This window comes from Hemiscyllium ocellatum, unplaced genomic scaffold, assembly GCF_020745735.1.
Source record: "Hemiscyllium ocellatum isolate sHemOce1 unplaced genomic scaffold, sHemOce1.pat.X.cur. scaffold_826_pat_ctg1, whole genome shotgun sequence".
Classification (NCBI taxonomy): Eukaryota; Metazoa; Chordata; class Chondrichthyes; order Orectolobiformes; family Hemiscylliidae; genus Hemiscyllium; species Hemiscyllium ocellatum.
The window spans coordinates 161496-167495 of record NW_026869256.1 but is presented as its reverse complement, the minus strand read 5'-3'; the positions used below and the strand labels follow the sequence as shown (position 1 = coordinate 167495).

General features: G+C 45.5%; 2 non-coding genes across 2 annotated transcripts; both read left to right on the top strand.

The window, feature by feature from the left end:
* The first annotated feature begins 1043 nt into the window (after window positions 1–1043).
* trnav-uac (transfer RNA valine (anticodon UAC)) lies at window positions 1044–1116 on the top strand. Its single transcript has one exon. It is a non-coding gene; the product is annotated as a tRNA-Val (tRNA).
* Window positions 1117–4450: 3334 nt separating this feature from the next.
* trnav-uac (transfer RNA valine (anticodon UAC)) lies at window positions 4451–4523 on the top strand. The gene has a single exon. It is a non-coding gene; the product is annotated as a tRNA-Val (tRNA).
* Window positions 4524–6000: the final 1477 nt, after the last annotated feature.

Here is a 6000-nt window from a genome sequence, read left to right as displayed (position 1 = left end):
CGCATCCTTTTGGTTTTCTTTAAATCACTGACGAGCAGGAAAATGTAAACGGGGAGAGCGAGTGGGAAAGTGAGGCAGTTGCAGCTCTGCTGAAATTCCTTCTTTGTAAGTAACTCAGCAGCAAGAGACGTGAAGGTGACTCATGTGTGAGAGCTCTTCACATCGAGAACAAAAAGCACTCAAGGGCAGTTAGCACCTCTCCCGGAGTGGGGGTGGGGTGAGCAGTAACTTCTGTTACTCTGTTCAGAAACTGCCTTTTCGATTGACTTGGACAGAAACTGCATTTCTAATAAGCACCATGGAGTTTAGCAAAATGTATTGAGTCGCTCCTTGTCGATTCCCACACAGGTTTCCAACTCAGTTGATATCCATGTGGCTCATGTCCAGGTGTGGACATCTCTGCAGTGAATGGCACGGTTAAGGTAAAAGGCAAGGAAAGTGGCATCTCGAACAGACACAGTGACTGAAACGATGCTGCACGGTATGATGTGGAACACGGCCTGCTCAGCTTTGTGCATTTTCCCTGTAGTCCGGTGTGTTTCGTGTTCCGTGTAAATGTGAAAGTTGTCCTGTTTCGAGCAATGGGTGAAATCATTCAGCAAAGCAAGAATCGAAATTGAAGTAATGTCAAGCAGCTCATGGTGATTGGACCAAATCATAACCGAACATATATTCTCACGCAGTCACAGATACATTTGTCGCTGAAAGAGTCTGAGAAGATAGACTCAGCTTACTATTGATTTTTGTCCGGATTGATGGGCTTTCATTATCTGCTGCGAAATTGACATTGTAGCCGGGCACATTCCAGCAGCTGTGCGAGTCGGAGAGGGACCATGGAGGATCCTCAACTGAGGATCTGGAAAATTTCACGAGGTATGGTCAGTCGGAGCAAAAGTAAGGAAATCGTTTGTTTCTGCAGTGTTTTCAAGATGTCAATTCCCCTGGATAACAACGAGCTGTTGGAAAAAGAAAGGTGAAACGGAGAATGTCTTCACCTTTCAGTGCTGGGTGCCAGAGAACCGCAGCGCGGCCGGCAGAGGCCGGTTTCTGTAGTGTAGTGGTCATCACGTTCGCCTTACACGCGAAAGGTCCCCAGTTCGAAACTGGGCAGAAACTGCTTTGTTCTCAATTGCAGCCTTTTACAAGCCGAGCGGTCTAATGTGCTGGATCCAGGTTCCAGTCCTGAAAGGGGTGTGGGTTCGAATCCCACCACTGCTATTTCAGCTGATCAACTCCATCGCCGCAGCACTGTTAAAATGCTGCTTCGATCCCCGCTGCCTGGATTCCCCCGGGTATTTAACTGTGGTATGGAAACGTGTTGACTATTGCAACGTTTCTCTGCTGTCGTGATGGTAATCGCTTCGACTCTCGCTTTACATTGCAGGCAAGTTGAGTTTTTACTGGAACCGAATGGAGACTGTTATTTCATCGCTGTTGTGAAACAGAGTCCTGCGGTGAGTCGATTCATCGTTATTTGGCTTTCTGGCGAATGGAAAATCGTTCCAATGAATATGTTATTGAATTTCTCCCATTTCCATCGTTTCCGTCCTGGAGACATCTGAAGGGAAAAGTAATCTCATCGAGACTGTGATTGTTGAAATTCACTTTTTTTATGGCCCATACTTATGATATTCGTTCTTTCTCTCTTTTCAGCATTGTCTGGGAAGTGGTGGTGCACTAAGGCTGCAGTATGTTTGAAAGAGTAGTTTGGAATTGCCCTGTTGTTAGTTGTGAGATTACTTTATGCCTCTTGACCTCGGACTCTCTCACATTTAGCGTTCATGCTTCGCTGTGTCTGAATATGCATTAGCTATGCCAGCTTTGATTGTGTTCCGTGTTAAATGCTTTCTGTTTGCGATTCGCTCCATACGTTACGATTTAACACGGGTTCTGCGGTAACTTCCAGCAGCAAAAATCCTCAACTGAGGATCTGGGAAAATTTCACGAAGTATGGTCAGTCGGAGCAAAAGTAAGGAAGTCGTTTGTTTCTGCAGTGTTTCACAATACTACCTTTCCGTGAGCAGTCGAACAGACTAAATGATTGTGCCACAGACTGCGATGGAAAGCTCCGCTAGAAAGTAATCCTTTAAAACCGGTGTAAGCAACACAAGGTTATTGGGGTACACCGCGTGGAAACAGATACTTCGGTGTATCTCATCCATCCTCACCACATCACCAAAATGAAACAAGTCCCGTTCCACAGCATTTGGCCTCAATCCCTCAAAACCCATCGTATTCCAGAAACTCATCCGATTACCATTGCAATTTTCTGAGTGTAATAGCCTCCCCACTCCCTCTGGTAGCTCATTCCATACACCCATAACCTTGTTGGTGGGAAATGTGCCTCGGGGTCCTTTGTCAATTTCTGACCACTCACCTTAAACCTATGCTCTCGAGTTTCCAACTCACCCTAGCTTGGGTAAAACACGTAAATACTCAGTTTACAACCCTTCCATAAAATCATGTCGCAGCCGTTATGCTGCCGGGAAAGTTGTCCCAGCCTATTCCACTTCACTCTACAGTCCGAACATTGACGACATCCTTGTCTATATTTTGTCACAAATTTCACGTCTATTTTTTTTTAACTTTTTCAAGATGTCAATTACCCAGGATAACAACGAGCTATTGGAAAAAGAAAGGTGAACCGTAGAATGGCTTCAACTTCCAGTGCTGGATGCCACAGAGCCACAAGGGGCGCGCCTGAGGCCAGTTTCTGTAGTGTAGTGGTCATCACATTTGACTAACGCGCGAAAAGTCCCCCGTTCGAAACTGGACAGAAACTGCTTTGATCTTCATTTGCAGCCTTTTACACTGACAAGAACGGAGCTTTCTTGCTTGCTATCCCATCTGCAAACCTGCCTTCGAAAATGCTCGAACAAATCTGCTCTCTTTGTGAAATGTGATGCAATTCCATTAAATTAGTTTGCAAAGCATTGTAAAGTTTTTCTCCAACCTGGGTCTGATCATATGACATTCTGCTTCAGAGTGTAGTTACCGCGTTCTGAATCTTCCACCAAAAGCAGTACCGCATTTGCATTCCTTGTGCAGGCAGGCCGGTTCAAAGACAGGGAAGAAGCTGACGCGCTGGTGTCACAGTACACCACGGATTCCTGAACTAGTCTGTCTGTCAAATGTAGCCCAAAGTCGTATCTGAAAGACCTCATTTGGAAGCCGCCTGTCGTTATTCAACGTGCGAGAATTGGCAGCAGAGGTGCTGAATCATGGTTTGGATCAGTGCGCTCGTTAGTGACTCATTCATTCAGCAACAGCAATGAAAGAAATTACACTCTCAGAGGAACATTTGAACTTGTGCTTTCATAACGTCGCTAGTATTAAAATGCGTCCTGAGATCTAAGCCGTGTTGGAACTTAAACGGAGGAATCGACAGAGAGGCTACAGAATGACATCGCATCCTTTTGGTTTTCTTTAAATCACTGACGAGCAGGAAAATGTAAACGGGGAGAGCGAGTGGGAAAGTGAGGCAGTTGCAGCTCTGCTGAAATTCCTTCTTTGTAAGTAACTCAGCAGCAAGAGACGTGAAGGTGACTCATGTGTGAGAGCTCTTCACATCGAGAACAAAAAGCACTCAAGGGCAGTTAGCACCTCTCCCGGAGTGGGGGTGGGGTGAGCAGTAACTTCTGTTACTCTGTTCAGAAACTGCCTTTTCGATTGACTTGGACAGAAACTGCATTTCTAATAAGCACCATGGAGTTTAGCAAAATGTATTGAGTCGCTCCTTGTCGATTCCCACACAGGTTTCCAACTCAGTTGATATCGATGTGGCTCATGTCCAGGTGTGGACATCTCTGCAGTGAATGGCACGGTTAAGGTAAAAGGCAAGGAAAGTGGCATCTCGAACAGACACAGTGACTGAAACGATGCTGCACGGTATGATGTGGAACACGGCCTGCTCAGCTTTGTGCATTTTCCCTGTAGTCCGGTGTGTTTCGTGTTCCGTGTAAATGTGAAAGTTGTCCTGTTTCGAGCAATGGGTGAAATCATTCAGCAAAGCAAGAATCGAAATTGAAGTAATGTCAAGCAGCTCATGGTGATTTGACCAAATCATAACCGAACATATATTCTCACGCAGTCACAGATACATTTGTCGCTGAAAGAGTCTGAGAAGATAGACTCAGCTTACTATTGATTTTTGTCCGGATTGATGGGCTTTCATTATCTGCTGCGAAATTGACATTGTAGCCGGGCACATTCCAGCAGCTGTGCGAGTCGGAGAGGGACCATGGAGGATCCTCAACTGAGGATCTGGAAAATTTCACGAGGTATGGTCAGTCGGAGCAAAAGTAAGGAAATCGTTTGTTTCTGCAGTGTTTTCAAGATGTCAATTCCCCTGGATAACAACGAGCTGTTGGAAAAAGAAAGGTGAAACGGAGAATGTCTTCACCTTTCAGTGCTGGGTGCCAGAGAACCGCAGCGCGGCCGGCAGAGGCCGGTTTCTGTAGTGTAGTGGTCATCACGTTCGCCTTACACGCGAAAGGTCCCCAGTTCGAAACTGGGCAGAAACTGCTTTGTTCTCAATTGCAGCCTTTTACAAGCCGAGCGGTCTAATGTGCTGGATCCAGGTTCCAGTCCTGAAAGGGGTGTGGGTTCGAATCCCACCACTGCTATTTCAGCTGATCAACTCCATCGCCGCAGCACTGTTAAAATGCTGCTTCGATCCCCGCTGCCTGGATTCCCCCGGGTATTTAACTGTGGTATGGAAACGTGTTGACTATTGCAACGTTTCTCTGCTGTCGTGATGGTAATCGCTTCGACTCTCGCTTTACATTGCAGGCAAGTTGAGTTTTTACTGGAACCGAATGGAGACTGTTATTTCATCGCTGTTGTGAAACAGAGTCCTGCGGTGAGTCGATTCATCGTTATTTGGCTTTCTGGCGAATGGAAAATCGTTCCAATGAATATGTTATTGAATTTCTCCCATTTCCATCGTTTCCGTCCTGGAGACATCTGAAGGGAAAAGTAATCTCATCGAGACTGTGATTGTTGAAATTCACTTTTTTTATGGCCCATACTTATGATATTCGTTCTTTCTCTCTTTTCAGCATTGTCTGGGAAGTGGTGGTGCACTAAGGCTGCAGTATGTTTGAAAGAGTAGTTTGGAATTGCCCTGTTGTTAGTTGTGAGATTACTTTATGCCTCTTGACCTCGGACTCTCTCACATTTAGCGTTCATGCTTCGCTGTGTCTGAATATGCATTAGCTATGCCAGCTTTGATTGTGTTCCGTGTTAAATGCTTTCTGTTTGCGATTCGCTCAATACGTTACGATTTAACACGGGTTCTGCGGTAACTTCCAGCAGCAAAAATCCTCAACTGAGGATCTGGGAAAATTTCACGAAGTATGGTCAGTCGGAGCAAAAGTAAGGAAGTCGTTTGTTTCTGCAGTGTTTCACAATACTACCTTTCCGTGAGCAGTCGAACAGACTAAATGATTGTGCCACAGACTGCGATGGAAAGCTCTGCTAGAAAGTAATCCTTTAAAACCGGTGTAAGCAACACAAGGTTATTGGGGTACACCGCGTGGAAACAGATACTTCGGTGTATCTCATCCATGCTCACCACATCACCAAAATGAAACAAGTCCCGTTCCACAGCATTTGGCCTCAATCCCTCAAAACCCATCGTATTCCAGAAACTCATCCGATTACCATTGCAATTTTCTGAGTGTAATAGCCTCCCCCACTCCCTCTGGTAGCTCATTCCATACACCCATAACCTTGTTGGTGGGAAATGTGCCTCGGGGTCCTTTGTCAATTTCTGACCACTCACCTTAAACCTATGCTCTCGAGTTTCCAACTCACCCTAGCTTGGGTAAAACACGTAAATACTCAGTTTACAACCCTTCCATAAAATCATGTCGCAGCCGTTATGCTGCCGGGAAAGTTGTCCCAGCCTATTCCACTTCACTCTACAGTCCGAACATTGACGACATCCTTGTCTATATTTTGTCACAAATTTCACGTCTATTTTTTTTTAACTTTTTC